At 40.5% G+C, this 21,175-nt stretch overlaps 1 protein-coding gene across 8 annotated transcripts in view; it reads left to right on the top strand.

The window, feature by feature from the left end:
* The window catches only part of LRRC4C (leucine rich repeat containing 4C), a 1,846,189-nt gene that overhangs the window by 559,169 nt on the left and 1,265,845 nt on the right, over positions 1–21,175 (top strand). The window lies entirely within an intron of this gene.

Here is a 21,175-nt window from a genome sequence, read left to right as displayed (position 1 = left end):
AGACTTCCCTATCCTTCACTGTCTCCCAGAGCTTGCTCAAACTCATGTCCATTGAGTCGATAATGCCATCCAACCATCTCATCCTCTGCTGTCCCCTTCTTCTCCTGCCTTCAATTTTTCCCAACATCAGGGTCTTTTAAAGTGAGTCAGTTCTTTGCATCAGGTGGCCAAAGTATTGGAGCTTCAGCTTCAGCATCAGTCCTTCCAATGAATATTCAGGACTGATTTCTTTAGGATTGGCCTGAGAGTGTGCATATCTAGGAAGATCCCAGGAGATGGTGGCCAATCCTGCAGAGCTATGGACTATTATTCGAGTAACTCGGCACCAGCTGTTTCTGGTGGGAATGGACCTGTATCCACACATGCAGAAAAATTATGTCAGGGATTTGTCTACCTTCCAATTATTTAGTAAGTTCAGTCATTGAACCAACATTTGGACCTGGCATGCTTTTTAGGCCAGGAAGGATATTAGAAATGTAGAATTAGCAGTAATTAGAGGCAACATTTGGAAAAGAAAATAACAGCTACTTAGAAGGAAGCCTGATTTAGAACATACATTAGTTTTCTTCTCTCAGGACGCTGGGTTTGTTTTAAATTATCATAAAGATTACATAGAAATCATGAGTGGCAGGCATGACTAGAATTATTGAGGGAAAGAGAAATGAAATGCTAGATGCAATGGAATTGATGTGGTTGTTTTTTAAAACAAACCAAAAAAAAAAAAAAATGCATACTGTGGATGAGCAGGAAAAACAAGGCTATAGGTTTCACAGTAATAATTTCATAAACTTTCAAGTTCTAGTGTTTTCTGGAAGTTTACATTATTTTTCCCTTCTGAGATGTTGGGCTGTCAGCTGGGGACATAGGAATGTTTTACTGGGGAATTGTGAGGACATAATGTAATGTCCTATGGAATTCCTCTTCATCCTTATACACTGCCCATCCTCTCTATGCATCTGTTAGAGCAACTGAAGTATGTCCATGATATTCCACTGTTGTTACTGATTTGCAATCTCAAGGAGTTTCAGGTAGAGGTGGACAATTTTCTATGGGTTAGAACATAGGTTGGGTAATGCTTATAAAGATAGTCTGACTTGATCATAATATTTCCCTATCTTTTGCCATTGAAATAAAATAATGCCAGGCTTGATTTTTATGTTGTGTGGGTTTAGATTTTAATGAAGTGAAAGGGTTGACTTTTAGAACTCTTCCAGAGCATGGATCATGAGGTTGGTACTATAGGGAAGCTTCATGTGTGTGTGTGAGCATGTTAAATAGTTTTTAATTCATTTTCACCCTACCTCTTTACTTAATTTTTATTTACTTTTTCTGTATTTCTCCCACTTTCAAAATTATAAAATAAACTCTAAATCACTTAGTTTTCTAAAACGCTGATACCTACAACATTTTTTCAGTTATTAAAACCAGGTCGTTTCTGGTGTTATTGTAGTCTGATGACAACAGTGTCCCTATGCCTTCAGGGAAACATTGGTTTAATTCTCTCCTATTAGACTTGTCAGCTTCTATTCTTGCTGATTCCTAGACTTTGACCAACTAATTCACACTAAAGTGTAAATGACCAATACAGACCATTATATCTCCTCACGCGGGGAAACTTGTATTTTGATATAGAAATAAAACCTTATAATTAGGTTTTCACTGCCTAATAAGGCATTTCTGATGGGATAAAATTGGTGAAGTATATGGTCCCTTTTTGAATAAAGCAGGAATCCTGAAATCTTACTGTAGATTGTGATTTAGTTAATTCACTTTGGTTTTTGTTTTGATTTTGGAATTATCATTTACTATCTCCTTTATTTTCATCTCAAAATTTTCCAGACCCCAAATATAGCAAGTTATAGCCATTTATGCATAATGTACCAGGTTAGCCTAACTTTTCCCACTGGTTATCACCCTTTCTGGCACAGAATCAATGACCACTTTGGGGAAGAGTCCATTTTTGCATTGTTCTTCTAGGTTTCATACTCCTGGATCCAACCACTAGATGTCTCTGTAATTACAGGCTGGACCAGATCAGAGAGCATGGCCTACCACAGAAGCAAATGTGGGCCTTAGAAAGATTTATCCCCAAGTTCTAAATACCTGTTTCTGCTAAAGTAAAATGAGCTTAAATGCACATAAGGTGGCACCACTAAACAATGAGTTACTTGGTTACCTTTTTCGTGACTTGATAGGAACAGAACTAGGTCCATCAATTCTCAAGAGAAACTAATAGGTAAGTAATAAAGCCCTGTGTTTCAGGAGGGGGTGTGTGTGTGTGAGTATTCCTGTCCCCCTTCATACATGCACTCTCAGAAACCATGCTTTCTGCAGGCTGGCGGAGAGACAAGATAAACAATTTTAGAGGCTTACAGCCGTATGTTTGTATGAGAACATTTGGATTACCAGTCTAACTTTCAAAATGAAGCAGGTGATGACGAGTGCACTTGTCCTGAGATCGCTAATAAAGCTACTCATCAAATTACACATTTGTTGAGGGCCGGTTAGGCTCAGAAAGAAATCCCTTCCTCCTGCCTGCCTCACTCCATCTCCCCCCACCTCCTTTCCCCGTTTTGTATTCCTGCCTTTCTTTCTTCTTCCCTCCATCTCTCCTTCCTTCTTTCTCTCTCCGTGTTTTTCTTTCAAAATTAAGTTTATCTTAGAAAGTATCCAAATTTATGAGAATATTGAGACTTTCCCCATCACACATTATGTTGGAAGTTGTAAGGAATGTGAGATTGTATCCTGGTCATTTTTTAAAATCCTAATGCTTAAATAGTGCCTCACATAGTAAGTAGATCCCCAGTAAGTGTTGCTGAATGGTGAATGAATGAAGAAGGTGTTAGAAATGAGCAAATTCAGGTTAGCTATATAAATGAGATGAATAAGTAGTTAAATAGACAACAGTGTGTAAGTATATATAAATAAATATTTTTAATCTTTGAAAAAAGAAAATTATTTTGTTTTTAAGATTATTGATGGGGTTTCCCTGGTGGTCTAGTGGTTAAGACTCCATGCTTCCAATGCAGGGGCACAGTCTCAATCCCCGTTTTGGAAACTAGGATCTTACATGCCTCATGGCATGGCCAAAAAGGAAAGCAAACAAAACAAAACAACACCAAAAAAAGGTTTATCAAGTTGTTTAAACTTGTCTGATGATACATGCTCCTATCCACTGAAAGATGGGCCACAAAAATTTAGTAAAGTTGAGAAAATGTTATATATGAATCTACCTATTAGAATGTATTCCTCATGTGAATTCTGTATATCATTTCTGTAGTGTGGGAAAAAAAAAGTAAGATGGGAACAAGTAGAATGTAAATGCCCTTAATAACCTGCTTTAAAGAGTAAATAATTTATGTACAAATGTAGGGGCACTCAAGAGTGTTTGAAAATAATGTCTTTTTGTATTGGGATAGCAATCAAATATAATACATTTGATCATATCATTCATTATATAATAAATATATAATATTTATATAGTATAATAATCATTTCTTCATTATATAATAATCATATGCTTTCTCATTATTTATGAGCAGGTTCTTTTATGTAAAAGAACAAAAAAGCTGAACCTTGTTCCTGTCCAGCATAAATGATTACAGATTCCACATGAAGAGAAGGGGATCAAACATCTGTTTGTCCACAGAGCCTTTTATATTGGTGATTCCCCGTGTATTTGGTCAGTGGCTCATATGTCACCATGATCTCCTTTGAATCTCTGAAATATAGCCATTTCCTGAAGGCAAGTACAATAGTTGTCTAGGACCTGGCACGCAGCAGTCTGAGTTCATTCTTTAGCTATCTGAAAGTGACCAAATTTTTTAAAAAATTCCACGACTTACTTCCCATCCTAGTTTAAAGGAAGAAAAAAGGAGCGTGGCATTTTTACTTCCAGAGGGTGTAACACTGACTGTAAGAGCTAACAATTGCCAGTCATTTACTATGAGTTGTAAATCCCACAGTAATGCATTTTTTGAAAAATAGTGTTTATTGAGTGCCTTTTATGTGCCAGCTGCTGCAGGTCTTTGAGGTTTGCAATCATTATTTCATTCATCTTCAAAACCAACCCCACTACTGCTATCGGACTCTGAGGCCCGTAAAGGTGAAGAGACTTGTTAGTAAGTGTAGAAATTGGACTTCCATTCAGACAGGTTAATTCTGCAGGCTGTATGGTGTACCCTATGCAACAGTTGCTTCCTTATGTCCAGTCTAACTGTTGTGCTGTATATTACCATAGTGGTTACTGTAATAGGTAGGATTGATCCTCTCCAGCTGCCTATTATACACATCACTGTCTGCCCAACATAGCCAGAATGCCATTGCCTTGCTTTGAGGGCATTCCTCTCTTCCCTTCTCACCTCACCAGGGCCTTATTCACTTTAAAGGTCAATTGGATCACAAATACCAGGCAGATGGGGAATAATAGTCTTCTCCATACACCATTGTGATTTCTTTGCCCTTCTGCCCAGGGTATCTTTCATCAGTTCAGTTCAGTCGCTCAGTGGTGTCCGACTCTTTGCGACCCCATGGACTGCAGCACGCCAGGCCTCCCTGTCCATCACCAACTCCCGGAGTTTACTCAAATTCATGTCCATTGAGTAGGTGATGCCATAAGCAGAACTTATTCACCACTCTGGCCATATTCTTGCTATCTCCCTGGGGACCAAATGTGATGCCCCAAGCTTGGGCACCAAGGTAAGAGATCACATAGTCGGCATTCATTTAGCCATTGATCCCGTAAAGGAAGATCAGACCACAGGGGTTTCTAGACGCAACCACAAGTTGTGGTGATACCAGTTTTCTTCACCAAACCTACTGCATTCCCAATCTTCTTATTCTGTGATGGCACGGGTCTCTCTGACACATTTCTTCTCCTGCTTCTGAAGTTTGGTCACAACTATACAATCCTATCAAGTGTTAGTGATTTAACCTGTCCTACCATAGGATATGTCAGACTTCAGTCCCAATCATCGAAGGAGATGCCTTATACCTTTTTACACATGGTTCACCTTCTCTCTAGATGCTTTTATATTAATACCAAGGGTAGAAGTGGCCTTTCGCTAAGTAAAGTGCATCTCGACTTTGAAGCCCTTGGGGGACTATTTAATTATATCTGCCTCCTCAGCTAGACTACAAGCTACTATACTCAGTGGCCATCATTATCTGATGTAAAATAGGTAACTGAATATTTGTGGAAGGAGAGAAGAAAAGAAAAGATGAAGGGAAAGGAAAAAAACTCACACTTACATTGCTCCTGAAAATGAAAGTGTTAGTCACTCAGCCGTGCCCAACTCTTTGTGACCTTATGGACTATAGCCTGCCAGGCTTCTCTGTCCATGGAATTCTCCAGGTGAGAATACTGGAGTGGGTTGCCATTCCCTTCTCCAGGGGATCTTCCCAGCCTAGGGATCAGACCTGGGTCTTCTGCATTGCAGGCAGATTCTTAACTATCAGAGTCACCTGGGAAGCCCTGCATTGCTCTAAAATCTATTTCCCCTTTTTCTCCAGTTCTTCTGGCCCTGTAGATTCTTTTGACCAGACAAATGCAGTAGAGTGATATTCTGGGACTTTCAAGCTCAGTCTTAAGGCTGGGAGCTTCTGCTTCTCTCTTGGGGTATACCATCAGTGGTTCCACATCAGCTGGAGGGAGCTCCAGGCAGGTGACAGGGTATCCTGGAGGTTCCAGCCCCGGGAAGCTCCCAGCTGCCTCTAGTGGTGGGAGGAACTGCAGTCAACATTGGCATTGTTGTTTCATTGCTAAGTCATGTCCAGTTCTCTGAGAACCCTTGGACTGTTGCCTGCCAGCCTCTTCCGTTGTGAGATTCTCCAGGCAAGAATACTGGAATGGGTAGCCGTTTCCCTCTCCAGGGGATGTTCCTGACCCAGGCCTCAAACCCATGTCTCCTGCATTGCAGGTGAATTCTTTACCACCGAGCCACTTGTGAACCCCGTAATCAATATAATGTGAAGGAAAGAACGTCCAGAATGAGCTCTGCCAGAATTCCTGACCCAGAAAACCTTGGGAAATTATTGTTGTTTTAAACCACTTCATTTCTGTGTCCTTTGTTATGTAACAATAGATAGTTGAACCTTATAGCCAGTATAAAAACATAAAGCAAAGAGAGGTTCGGACCACAGCAGCAAGTCTGCATTTTTTGAGGGGAATATAACTCTTGCTTAGTCATGGTGTCTTTGCAAACACAGTGGGTCTGCACAGGCAGCCAAAGAAACACAAACATGGGCCACCCACCACTGTAGGTTTGCTGCCCAAAATAAGATGACCCTTTGTGCAGTGATGTTTCAACCTAGCACTGAGCTGACAGAATGAATTCCAGGTGCAGGCAGTGTCCACCCCACAAAACAGCAAGCAGGTTATTGACTTCAGTGTTCAGTTTGAGTTCTGGATGTAACCTGAGGAGTCACCATGAGATGAGGCATCAGAAGCTGTATTTGATGTCAGGCACCCAAGGACAGCAAACAGAAAAAGCGGTCACCGTAATTAAGAAGTTGGGATCAGAGAAGAAGTTAGGAGTGGGGTTCTGACTGCATTCTGCAGTAGTTCTGTTTTCATTGAGTAATTCCTGTAACTGTCCTGAAGGAACTGGCTAGAGTTTGGCCCTTGCTATGCAAGGTCCTGGGCTTCCTAGGTGGCTCAGTGGTAAAGAATCCACCTGCAATGCAGGAGCCCTGGGTTCGATCCCTGGGTCGGGAAGATCCTCTGGAGGAGGAAATAACAACCCACTCCAGTATGCTTGCCTGGAAAATCCCATGGACAGAGGAACATGGAGGGCCACAGTCCACAGGGTTGAAAAAGAGTTGGACGTGACTTAGCGCCTAAACAACAACAACAGAAGATATACACTTCGCCCAAAGTGGCCCCAGTTTCCCAAATCATGGAACCACAAATATATGAGGTATAATTTCAAAAAATTTTCAGTTTCAAAATAGTATTTTCAATTCAGAAGCTTTTAAAAAAATGTAATTTTCTGCTTTGAAGGTTTGCAAATCTGGAGAATGGAAGGAAATTGGGCTCTCCCTAAAAGACAATCTCTCCCTTACCCACCTCTCCATTCAGGAAACAGCTGCTTGAAATCCAGTTACCATTCCTTTCAGACTGACCTTGACATGAACACCTCACCCCTCCTGATAGCTCAGCACGCCCATTTATAAAACTGGAATCGAAAGTCCCTTCATCATAATGCTAGAATGTAAATTAAATAATTGGTGATTTGCTAAACACTTTGAAAATGAAAATGCTAAGTATTGTTATTATTTCAAGGGTAATTTACTTCTTCTGATTCATTTGTAATTATTTCATCAAAACATTGTTCAGTAAGAGCTGTTTGATGTGTAAAATGCTTTATGGGCCTTCCCTGTAAGACTTTTGTTATCAAAATTAGATGGAGACCTTGTCAATTGGAATTCATGTACACCCAAAAGGTTTGCAATAGTGTAGGTCTCAAATCACCCTCTTGTGGGCCAGAGCCTACTGGAAAATGAACAAATCTCAGAGCATTGATTCATTTCTGAATTTGTCTGTAATGGTTTCTTACCAGACAATCAACTATGGACCAAGGCCAGGCCCAGGTAGCAACTGGGAACCTGATCAGATTTGGTTTTGGCCCTTTTCCCTGACATTTGCACCATTCTGAAAACTCCTGCTTCCTCAGTTTCAGATGCCAACTCAATCTTTCTGAAATTTACATGAAGCTACAGGTAATACTGGAAGGTTGATCTGATGCACTGAGCCCCTTAATGAAATTAATCATGATGACCCCTGAATCCATTTTTCAAAATTTTTAAAGTAGAGGGATTAAAACAGTTAATCCCTGGTAGGAATGAGTCATAACCTGAAACTGCCAAGAGCAAGTGAGAAATATCCTTGAAATCTAGCCTTCTATTTAAAAAACAAAAACAAAAAAAAAACGTGGAAAATTTGATTTTTCTCTACATGGTCTTCTTCTTTACTTCAGTATAAAATTAATGATTAAAAGTATTTATTGTTCAGATTACATAATTTCTCTCATTTCCACCTTCAATTACTGACTTTAGAATATTTAGCTACTGTCTTTATAAATCTCAAGTATATTTCAGCAGTAACAGTGTCCCAAATCTAAAACCCAAATTGATATCTTCTCTGAACTTCTCTGTTTGGTTTTGCTTCTGAATTGGTACATGATCTTGGTACACGATCCTTGCTCTAATCAAGCCACAAACTAACTAGGAGTCATCCCAAACCCTGTCTTTACCCTCAAGCCAAATTTAGTTACTCAGTGCCACTGAGCCACTGATTTCTACTTTGTTTTAAATCAATCTTTTTTTTTTTTTTTTTTTAATTCTTATTGTCCTGTATTACTTACGGTACCTTCAGTTGTAAGAGAAATTCAACCCCAAATACACTAAATGTTATTGGAAACTTAGTGGCTCAAATAAATGAAAAACCTTGAAGTAGCAAAGGTTTCAATGGCAGTGTATTAAAGTCGTCGTCATTCAGTCACTCAGTTGTGTCCGACTCTTTGCCACCCTGTGGACTGCAGCATGCCAGGTTTCCCTGTCCTTCACCATCTCCTGGAGCTTGCTCAAACTCGTGTCCGTTGAGTCAGTGAGGTCATCCAACCATCTCATCCTCTGTCATCCCCTTCTCCTCCTGCCTTCAACCTTTCCCAGCATCAGGGTATTTTCTGTTAAAGTAGCTTAATGATATTGTCAAAAGTTAGTCTATACTTTCCCTTCCAAAAAAGTTTTCTTCCCTCCAAAAAATCCTTCCAGCCAAGAACCTCTGTAGCCCAACTTGTATCACAGGAGTATTCCCAAACCAGTCACTGTGTTAGGGGGATAAGATTTTCTTAAGTTACTCAGATTCTGCCTGGAATTGACATTGGCATCAATCAGATATGACTGGCTAAATATGGAGATGGCAGACTCACTGTTCCCCACCATTTTTTTTGAAATATGATTACTATCAAGGATGGGAGTGTCTGTTAGATAGCAAAGTATATGCTGACTCATAATCACTGCCTCGGTTTAAATATTTTTTACCTGCATGGAGTACTTGAGAGTTTGGAAGTTATTTTGCTACCCAGTATCAGACAGAACTTTCTGCCTCGTATTCTTTCTCCAACCATCTATCTTCCATTCTGTCAACAGAATAATCTTTTCAAGACATCATTCTTTTTACATGATGTCTATGGTTAAAACTATTAGATAACATCCCGTCATTCACAAAGAGTGACTTTTAAGATGTACTCTGTGTTTCAACCAGAAAATCCTGCTTTTATCTGTTCTGGTATTTCAGATATGACTTTGAGGGGGAAAGGTTAAGAATAAAGAAAAGTTTAAAAACCAGTGATCCACAGAATAAAGTTCAAGTTCTTTAGCTTGAGCATCCATGATCTGGACTTAACTTAGTTCCCTATCACACTCTCTCCATAGTTATACGCCAGGACTATCTAATTGGGTTTCCCTGGTGGCTCAGATGCTAAAGAATTTGCTTACAAGGCTGAAGACACACGTTCAATCCCTGGATGGGAAAGAGCTCCTGGAAAAGAGAATGGCTACCCACTCTAATATTCTTGCCTAGAGAATTTCATGACAGAGGAGCCTGGCGGACTAGAGTCCATGGGGTCACAAAGGATCAGACACAACTGAGTGACTAACACACACACACACACATACTAGCTGTTTACTTGTGAGTGAGTGAAAGTTGCTCAGTCATGTCTGACTCTTTGCGACCCCATTGACTATACAGTCCATAGAATTCTCTAGGCCAGAATACTGGAGTGGGTAGACTTTCCTTTCTCCAGGAGATCTTCCCAACCCAGGGATTGAACCCAAGTTTCCCTCATTGCAGGCTGATTCTTTACCAGCTGAGCTACCAGGGACTTGAGGGGTCTCCAGATAATCTTTTCCCTCTACCTAGACTTCCTTTCCTCCACTAACCCTAGCTAGTCATGCTCTTTCTTTAAAATCCATCTCGGTCAGTACTACCTGAAGCCCAAACAGTGTTAGCCATTCTTGCTGGTTACCTGTATTGTTAACACTAATAGAGGTTATTATTATTTTTATAATATTTGCACCCCTAGCATTTAGTATGGGGTTGGCCAAAAAGATTTTTCAAGTTTATCCATGACATTGAATGGAGAAACCTGAACAAACTTTTTGGCCGACCCAGTGTATCTCCTGGCATCCAAAATCTACTAAGTCAAAATAAATATAAATGAATATAATTTCAGTGATGAAACTTCTCCCACAGTGTAGTACAGCCAACGCAGGCTCTTTAATTACTCATGGACTTTCATTCCAGAGATATAGCTTGGTCAGTGGGTCACTGCTGACAAATCATTTATTTTCTTTGAGACTCAGTTGTCTTTTTCTGTTTATTTGTTTTGGGGTTTCTTTTTTATTTGTAAAAAAGGGGGAATATCTACTTGAGAAAGTTGGCATGAGTATAAATTAAAATAATAGCATGGATTGTTTTTTTACATTGAATAGAATTTTGGTTAAAATGAGTTAGCTACGATCAACAGAAAACAGAATAAAATTGCTTTCAAATAAGAAATTATGATATCATAATGAGACAGCTAAGGGTGGAGTGGTTCTAGAGCTGGTAATTCAGTGGAGATACAACATCATCCACAACTCACATCATTGTATTTTGTTGCCCTACCATTTTCAGCATTTCGACTTAGACCTCAAGTTTGTAGATTCATAACTGCAGGTTGGCTGCAGTGAATTCAAGCATCACCTCCCCTATAGCTATTTACTCACACACATCTCTTTTGGAAAACGAGGAAATCTTTACAAGATGTGTCCCAGGAAGATCTCCCTCCTCACAAGCCTCATGGATAATAAATGTGTCACAAGACCATTTCTAAAGAAGAATGGATTATTGTAGCTGGTTCAGGTCAATCAGGATTTGCCATGGAGCTCAGAAAAGCCTCCTCTGAGATAATGGCCATCAGTTACCTAAAAAAAAAAAATCAGACTCTGATTAGTGAGGAAGAAGCAGGGAAATGACAGTAGTGTGGATGGCTCTTCATGACCTGCTTCCTCTACAGTTTCGTTGTTTCTCTAATCACTCATGTCTAGAAGAGAGGATTCCACCTTCTCCTGAAGGCAGCTTTCTTTTCACTGACTTTATTTAATCATTAACTTCATTATCTCCCCTTAAGTGTCCCTATGAGGTCATATAATTTGGAATATTTATTTCCTAAATAACATGAAACTCAACGGAGAAGGAAATGGCACCCCACTCCAGTACTCTTGCCTGGAAACTCCCATGGACAGAGGATCCTGGTAGGCTGCAGTCCATGGGGTCGCTAAGAGTCGGACATGACTGAGCGACTTCACTTTCACTTTTCACTTTCATCTATTGGAGAAGGAAATGGCAACCCACTCCAGTGTTCTTGTCTGGAGAATCCCAGGGATGGGGGAGCCTAGTGGGCTGCCATCTATGGGGTCGCACAGAGTCGGACACGACTGAAGCGACTTAGCAGCAGCAGCAGCAACACACAAAGAGGGACAAGAATCTCCTGCATCGCGGACTGATTATCAGTCTCACTCTGCCTCTGCTGTGTACCCTTGAACTCCTTCCTGCTTAATGAAAACTGCAGGAGGACAGCATCACTGCGAGTCAGTTCAGCTTCCCGGATTGACCGTGATGCTGATTCCACATTCATAATTAATTCTCGGTGTTAAGAATGGAGACTTGGCTGATTAAGGATTCTCGGTGGATTCTTGCAGATGTCTGAATTGCTGAAACAACGGGCAGCCATGCAGTGTCTTTTTGATCTACATAAATGTGGGATGTGGAAGAAGAAAGAAGGCATTTTTCTTTTCCCTCCAGAAATCTCACTTGACATTTTGGAAGGGACATTTATTAGAATGTCAGTTTGATAAAACTGTTTGCAGGAGTCACCCAGCATTTGCTACTGAGCTGTAACAATTGTTAGGAGCCATAATTACTCTGGGCAGGTTTAAAGAAAAAAAAAAAATGTTATCAGAAGATTTGGGCAAAATACCTCCAAGCAAGTAGCTCTGCTTCTTCTGGCTTCCTGTTATGTTACAGTCTCGCTGATACACTCCTACTGAATCTGAACTCTGTGTTAGTACAAAGTTACCAACAGTTGTCATAGCAGATGGGAATGTAGTGGTGTGGATCAGAGAGACAAATAGTATGGGCTGCCGAGATGTCTTCAAATATAGAAGATATAAAGATACAAAGCTTGGGTATAGGATTTTAATATATGTGGGTAGCATTGCTTTAATAGTAATAATAATAATGATGATAAATAATGGCCAATGCTTGTATTGAACTCACTGTGAATTACTTAACATTCTAAGAGCTTTACACATAGGAGCTCATTATCTAATTTTAGTCTCATGGTACAGGGGATTTTTTTTTTTTTTTTCTTTTAAAAATATTTAATTGCAGATCTTTGTAGAGCAGCATCCATACTCCAGATCCAATGGCCATGGAGACCCTATAATGCCAGGTGGGGTATGGCAGGGGACTCTGGGTTTCCATCCTTCTGTTTGGAGATGGAGGTAGCAGGCAGTATTTCATCTTTGGGGCAATAGGAAGTTATTATCTCCATTTTACTGATGGGGAAACTGAGGCTCAGAGAGGTAAAGGAACTTGCCCAAAGTCACATTAGAATTTGAACCTTTAAATATTCCTGATCTTCACTCTAGATATTATATTACCTCCCGGTATATCCAATACATTCATGCGCTTTATAGTATGACTGTGAGGACACCTGTACTTGTTTCCGTATCTGTTTTTTGGGGGGGGGTTTGCCTATTTATTTATTTGGCTGCACAGAGTCTTTGTTGAGGCATGTGGAATCTTTAGTTGTGGACTGTGGGTTCTAGTTTCCTGACCAAGGATAGAACCCCCGCCCCCTGCATTGGGAGTGTGGAGTCTTACTGGACCACCAGGAAAGTCACTGTTTCCTTATCTATTGAATAGTTGTATCAAAAAGACTAATGTTTATTGGGAGCTCACTCTGAGCTGGGGGCCATCGTTGTTCATTCCTTAAGTCATGTCCGACTCTTTCAAAACCTACGGATGGCAGCCCACCAGGATCCTCTGCCCAAGGGGTTCTCAAGGCAAGAATACGGGAGTGGGTTGCCATTTCCTTCTCCAGGGGATCATTTCAGACTAGGGATCAAATCCAAGTGTTCTGCATTGTCAGGCAGATTCTTTACCAGTGAACCACTATTAGGGGTTTGCTCATGTCTTAGTTAGTTCTCACAGTGACCCTGTCGGGCAGGTATAATTGCTAAGTATTTAAAGAATCTCTTACTCGAGAAAAATTAGGAAGAGAAATGTTAAATAACTTACTAGCAATTAGTGAGGCCGAGAATAAAAGGCAAAAAATGGGGCTATGGAGCCTGATTTGAATGCCTAGGATCTCACTGAATAATTATAAAGTAATATATGGGCTTGCCTGGTGGCTCAGATGGTAAAGAATCTGCCTGCATTGCAGGAGATCTGGGTTTGATACCTGGGTTAGGAACATCCCCAGGAGAAGGGAACGGCTACCCACTTCAGTATTCTGGCCTGGAGAATCGATGGATGGAGGAGACTGGCGGGCTATAGTCTGTGGAGTCGCAAAGAGTTGGACACAACTGAGCCACTTTCACTTTCATGTACATTTCTGATAAGACCTAAGAATCAACTAAATTAAAAAGTGCATGTATTTTTAGTTGTGGAAAGTGGATCTACCATTAGCAATATGCTTTGTTCTTTCCTTTGTGAGTTCCTTCATTTATCGAAAGCCATTCCTTTAAAAGGTCTTTTCATGTGCAGTGTCTTTACTGGGTACTGTTTGTGGAAAGGTAGAAATGACATAGTTTTTCTCTCTGAAAGCTTCACAGTGGTGAGGGAAAAACAGTCGTGGGATCTTACAGCTTACGACACAGTGGCCGCTGAGAGCAGCCGCCTCTCTTATCCCCTCAGGGATTTTTCAGGAGGACCTCTTTGGGTCACGTTTCCCCTCTGTGTGTGGCGTGGTGAGTAGGGAAGGCTGCACTGCCCCCAGATCTCTGGGGAGAAATGGTGTAGACATTCATAAAAGACTTCCCGTGGAGCACCCGGAAAGTTTTTAAGAAAAGTGGCTTCATTACTATTTCAAGGTTCTATCATCCCAAAATGCCACCTCAAAAACTATCAAAGACTGATCTTTAGAAATTCACTCCTGTTCTGTACACAAAGCGGCATGCTCCCTGAGAGGAAAAAAAAATAGTTCTGCTGCTGCATCCAAGGTTTCTAGTATTGCAGACCTCCCGCATCTTTTGTGTGAAGTTGAATCGCCATCAGGTACAAAGGTGCTGTGTTAGTTGGTTCCTTTCTCGGTGAGCGAAGGAAAGACTCATCTAGACCACTTTCAGATAGAGGGATTTACAAGGGTGCAAAAGGGCCATGGAGGTTCTGAAGCTGTAAGGCCTGGGTTTGGATCCTGACTGCAGTAAGCAATAGCCTTGAAACTTGTACAAGTCTCTTGATCTCTTTGTATCTGAATTTTCACATGTGCTAAATGAAAAAAAAAAAAAAAAGCAATAATGAGCTCATGGAGAGTCTCTGATGGTTACGTGAGCTAATATATATATATATATATATACATATATATATATATATATATATATATATGTATGTATAAAGTGGTATATGAGATGCTAGCACTAAGTGCTCAAGAAAAGGTAGCCGTTATTATGTCATCAGGAATTGAAGCCCTTGGCGTTTGCTAATCTCTGGTTCTGTTTCACCCTCATGGCATTTCTGATTTTCCCTGCGTATTTCTACTTAGCCATTTGTCTGGTGTCTCATCATTTGCAAATAGACACGGCCCCTCCCAGTCTCAATTCTGTCTCCTGAATCTTTCCATTGCCAGCTCTTATCATCAGTTGAACCAATTCTAGCCTTGCTCCTTTGTCTGAATTTCTGAGAAAATCTCCTGGATTAAGGAAGGGCATTTAGCTTTGGGCATAGCAAGCACTGTGGATCTGGTATCTTTGCTTGGTCCAACTGGCTGGGTCATGGGTTAGTTTTAATAGAATACCACTGACTGTGAGGCTTATTATATAAAACACATTTATTTTTCGCTCTTCTGGAGGCTGGAAGTCTAAGATCAGGGTGTCAGCATGGTTGTATTCTAGTGAAGGTCCTCTTCTAGCTGTAGGCTGCTAACTTTTTCCTGTGCTGTCACATGGTGGAAGACTATAGGGAGTTCTGGGGGTCTCTTATAGAAACAATGTTCCCATTCATGAGAGTTCCATCCTCACAAATTAAGAACCTCCAGAAGGCTCTACCTTCTAACACCATCGCTCGGGAGGTTAGGAGTTTAACATGAATTTGAATGGGGGAATAAATATTCAGAGGGCCTCCCAGGTGGCTCAGTGGTAAAGAATCCACCTGCAATGCAGGAGATGCAGGCAGACATGAGTTCAATCCCTGGGTTGGGAAGATTCCCTGGAGGAGGGCATGGCAACCCACTCCAGTATTTTTGCCTGGAGAATCCTATGGATAGCGGAGACTGGTGGGCTAGAGTCTACAGCATCACAAAGAGTTGGACAGAACTTAAGAGACTGAGCACGCACACACACAATGCAGGAGCCCCAGGATACAGAGGGGCGATCCCTGGGTCAGGAAGATCCCCTGGAGGAAGAAATGGCAACCCACTCCAATATTCTTGCCAGACTGATTCCATGAGCAGAGGATCCTGAGGGGCTACAGTCCACGGGGTAGCAAAGAATCAGACATGACTGAGCAACTGAGCATGCAGAAATATTCAGACGATTAGCAGTTGGAGTTATTGAGGCCTGCTTGATCATCAGGGGTTCTGTGGGTCAGAGTTCCTCAGAAAGGGACCTTCAGAAGCATGACCTGCCTGGTGCACATAGAATCAAGTGGAAGAATGGAGTAGAGGACCAGGAAGTGTGTGCTTAGTGATGTTATGCAGTGTCTTATTGTTCCATCTGCACCTTCCTTATTTCCTCATTACAGCTCCTCAGCTTGGCCTTCAGGCTAGGACTGGTTCATCCTTGTACTTCCAGAACTAAGCATAACACTAGACATATTGAGTGTTTAAACACTTTATATATGTTTACTAAATATTTGCTAAAGAGTGAGTATCAGGTACTCTCTTCTCATTATCTGTAAAGATAATATTGAAATTAAGGTGCTACTTGTAACTTAATTTTTCCATCAGTTTAATTCTAGAGTCTATATTATAATCTTAATGTATGCTACACAGTTAAATTTTCTCAATGATCCCATAAGATAAAATTTACTGTCCACATTTCACACTGAGAAGACTGAGCCCTAGAAAGTAATTTAGCTGAACCCATATAGGTATTAAGCAGTAAAGCAGGCATTTCAATTCATGTTTGTTTTATTTCAGAGCTTCTTTTTCACTGTATATTATCATATGATTCTGGTAGCTCATCTTGTTGATTTTTGGACCACTCCTCTATCAAGATCTCTTTGAGTATTTATTTTAACATTCACCTTGTCATCTACCTCCCCACCTTTTTTGTCATGGACAAATGTACAGGGTACACATCCTGTTTAATTTCACAGGGCCAAGTATAGAACCCAGTGATTCACGTGTGGAGCCCTTCTTAAAGATGAGTGCCAAAGTAATTAATCAGTCTTCTTTGGGTGCAGTGTTCAGATGGTTACCAATCCACTTAATGGTTTTGGCAATCCCTCACAGATCCTCACCTTGACCTGAAGAAGACCATGAGAGATTTGGTAATGGATTCACACTTATACACAAATCCCATTTCCCTCCAGCCATCTTCCAGGCAGTACTGGTCTCTATAGAGCATCTGTTCCTGATCACCTTGTTCTAAGTGGAGGTTTGATATTTCCTACCAGTGGGTGACTTCACAAGGAGAGCAATAATAGGAAAGCTTCTTTTTTCAGAAGACAGTTCTCATCATTGGACATGTTGCATTCTCTCCCTGACTCTGAAAGTGGCATTTATTCATAGAGTCTTGCAGTTCTGTTGGAGAAAGAGCAGAAGGAAGGGCCTAATTGGAGATCCATGCCCTATCTTTGAGGGCATACACATCCGGTTTCTCTGCTTAACCATTTCAAATGCTGACGCCACATAGTAATAAGTCAAGACTGAGAGAATAGTGTTCTGACTTTGATTTCTGAGATTTCTGATTCACCACAGTGGCTGTGCACATGCATGCAGGGCTCTAAAAGAGGTGCTATTACTGACCAGGTTTTATGTTTGGAAGAAGGTGTTTTCTTCCATGTAAGTATCTTTTACCTTTAGAAAGAAGATTATGAATTGGGTTAACGTGTAGGGACACAATAATGACAAATTTTATAGATTATAAAGTCCAAATGATCATAGGTTGAATCATAGATGGTTTATCAGTGGGTTGCAACATTTTGAAAGTCATGATACTATCACAAAAATCTTGAGAACCTAATACAGGCGGTAAATCTCTCCCCAGAAATTTCTCATAAATAAGCACACACAGAGTAATACGTCTCATTTCAAAGTGTTCAGGAGCCAGTGAAGCTACTCTTGGAAAACAGGTCAAGGACCCTTAGGTCAAACACTATTTTAAGAAAAGGTGTAAAGCTGAATTCCTCCCTGAAGTTAGTGAGATTAAATAAATTATAGAACTCTGTAATAAAAAATAGATATCATAGAACTCTTAGTTGATGTGATTTCGATCTCTGGGAATCACTGCCCATCTTCAAAACAGCTCCAAAATGTGTGTGTGTATGTGTGTGTTTTAGATTTTGTTGCTCAACAGTAGGTCTGAAAGATGGGCATGCTTCCCCACATTTTTGAAGAAAAATAGGAGTGTCTCAAGGGGAACAGAGGTCAGATTCCAGGCATGCCTATGTAAATCTGGTCATACTAGGGAAAGGTGCTCTCTCTAACTTGGCAGCATTAGATTTTCAAAACAGGGGTGAAGCTGAGATTGAGGAGAGAGGAATATTTAAACTAATCAGATAATTTGCTAATAGAGGACAAGTGAGAGCTGTGATAGAGCAAATACATATGGTTCTAGTTGAGAAAATAAACAGTAGACAGAGGTGCCAAAGCAATGGAAAGGGAATGAGGGAATGGCAGGAATTAAGTTATATTAATATATTCAGTGCATATAAAATGAGCATTTGGGCACTTTGTTTTGAGAAAATAAAAATGAGTTATTTGGGAGGGTTCAGATATGGGGAAAATGGGAGAAAGTAGTCAAAAGGTAAAAACTTCCAATTATAAATAGGTAAGTTCTGGGTTTGTAATATATAGCGCCGTGACTCTAGATAAAAATAGTGTATATTTTAAAGTTTCTAAGAAAATATAAATAAATCTTTAAAATTCTTATTGTAAGAAAGAAAATGTATGACTATGTGAAGTGATTGTTAGCTAAACTTGGTGGTGGTGGTAGTTTAGTTGCTAAGTCACGTCCAACTCTTGCGACCCCCATGGACTGTAGCCTGCCAGGCTTCTCTGTCCGTGGGATTCTCCAGGCAAGAATACTGGAGTGGGCTGCCATTCCCTTCTCCAGGGGATCTTCCCGACCCAGGAATCGAACCCAAGTCTCCTGCATTGCAGGCATATTCTTTACCGACTGAGCTACAAGGGATGCTTACTGTGGCAGATAATTTCATAATACTTATATATATATATATATATGTAATTATTATCTTGTATACCTTAGACTGATACAGTGTTATATGGCAATTATAGCTCAATAAAGCTGCAAACGTCAGTACTAGATTTAATTTTTTTCTGACTTATGTAAGTACAATTAGTTTTGATAATAAAGCTAGATAATTGGAGAATGAGGAAGCTGGATGTTGGCCAAACTTAAGTCGATTCCATTTGGAAAAAGGTGGGAGCCTTTTAGGACTGAGTTTATTAATTTCAGATCCTAATTCAGAGGACCTGCGCTAATTTACTGACCGGCAGACCTGTAATATTGCCAGTGACAAACGAGAAAGACAGATGTACATTGAAATTGTGGAGCATTTTGTTTTTTTAGTAAGAAACATGCTATATCTAGAATCTCTGGATATAACCAGAAGCATAGGATACATTATTCTACCCTGCATTCAAGCACTTCTCTGCCTCTGGGTCTAGATCTATAAAGCAAAGGAGCTGTCTGTTTACAGTCAGCAGTTGACTTTTGCTCAGGTCAACTAGCTTAAACTCGTGCTGTTGGTTGACTCTCAAGACCCTATGGCTGACCATCAGACCATTTTTCCTAGTCGTTACTGGAACTTTTCCTAATATCCTACAAACATAACTTACTTTTTTCCTTTCTATATCCTGTATATGGGAATTCAGGGTTGTCACTGAGTATTCCCTATGATTGTTGGCATTGCAAAAACAGTAAATAGTATCGGCGGCTTTTCCTTACAATTTCCTAGATAATTGTGCTATTTTAATTAGGTCTATAAATGAGTTGCTAGACTTCTACTCAGTAAGGAACATCTATTTCTATTTTAATTCACTACTGGTATTCTCTAAGGAAATGCCAAAATGTTTTCCATCTGGAATTAAGACTCCTTTATTTTCATTGGGGAAATCTGTGCTCCTGGAAAACTCTTTAGTTTGGCTCTTTACCCAGGTTGCCACACTGCAAGAGATGGAAAACATTAGAAACTAAAACATCTCAAAAGATACCAGGGGCACTTAAAATAATTTTGACTTATTCCCACAAATACTATGTTAAAATCCTAGAAGAGGGCTATGAAGAAGTTGGGTAGGTATTATTCACATTCTTCAAAATAAGAAAGCTGTGGGACCTAACTGGTGTTCACTGCTTAAGATGCCAAGCTTCTGCTGCAGGGGGCACAGGTTTAATCCCTGGTCAGGGAACTAAGACCCCACATGCTGCATGTCCAAAAAAAAAGAGAGGAAAAAAGGAAAGTCATTTAGACATATCCTGGTTATGATTGTGAGTCTAGTGAATTCAGTTGATATATTAATTTTAAAGCCAGATGTTCTGACTTCAAACCTATACTCTGTCCATTGGACACACTGTCCTCCAACCCTGAGAATCTGAAGAGAAAATACAAGAAACATCAGGTTATAGCAAGTACAGGAAGCCACATTTATGTTTGCTTTGTATGGACTGGGAGTTATTGGTCTGTTATTAATATATAAGTAGGGAAGCAGTTTAGTGACAAGAGAAGTCGGGGAGTTGGAGACAGAAAGCTTGAAATGTCCATTTTTGGCTTTGACACTCAAACAGTGGGATTTTGTCTACTTAACCTTTCAGCCTCAGTTTCTCCTTTGTACAGTTAATATTAATAATATAGTTTGGGGGTTCATGAAATATTCTACTAACAGACCAGCTTATTGGAGTTCATTGTCAAGGAAGGTTCCTAGAAGCAGCTTGATTCCAGGCAAAAAGAAAACAAATCAGTAAAGCAAAAATTATTTGCCCAAACCATTCCATTTACTTCTCTTCTCCAGGGCTCTGGATCACAAAGTAGACATAAATCAGAGAAATGAGAATGGCAGCTTTATATACAGTTTTCAGAAAATATCAAGACTGGAGAATAAAATGGAGCCCCCGTCTCTCCCCAGACTTCACTTTTGAAGCCCAGGTGATGAAAATCAGCCATCCCATGGGCAGGCAGAGAAGCTAGGGCAGAGAGAGCAGAGACCTGGAGGGGGTTGCTGGTAGCACCGACTGAACCTAGGCTCAGACAAGTCAAAGAAAAGTAACCCTCCTCACCCCTGATTTACAGAGCACACGCTGCTGCTGCTGCTGCTAAGTCGCTTCAGTCGTGTCCGACTCTGTGCGACGCCATAGACGGCAGCCCACCAGGCTCCGCCGTCCCTGGGATTCTCCAGGCAAGAATACTGGAGTGGGTTGCCATTTCCTTCTCCAGTGCATGAAAGGGAAAAGTGAAAGTGAAGTCGCTCAGTCGCGTCCGACTCTTAGCGACCCCATGGACTGTAGCCTACCAGGCTCCTCCGTCCATGGGATTTTCCAGGCAAGAGTACTGGAGTGGGGTGCCATTGCCTTCTCCGACAGAGCACATGAGAAAACTCTAAAACACTCTCACACACTTTCATTCCGCCTCTGATCCGAGTAGATTAAGCTAATGTAATGAAAGTTCTCATTGGAACGTATCCTATATACTATGGGGTTTAAAAACCTTCATAAAATCACAGATTAT

This window comes from Giraffa tippelskirchi, chromosome 11 (assembly GCF_054371585.1).
Source record: "Giraffa tippelskirchi isolate mGirTip1 chromosome 11, T2T-mGirTip1v1.2.pri, whole genome shotgun sequence".
Lineage (NCBI taxonomy): Eukaryota > Metazoa > Chordata > Mammalia > Artiodactyla > Giraffidae > Giraffa > Giraffa tippelskirchi.
This window is presented reverse-complemented; position numbering and strand designations above follow the sequence as displayed.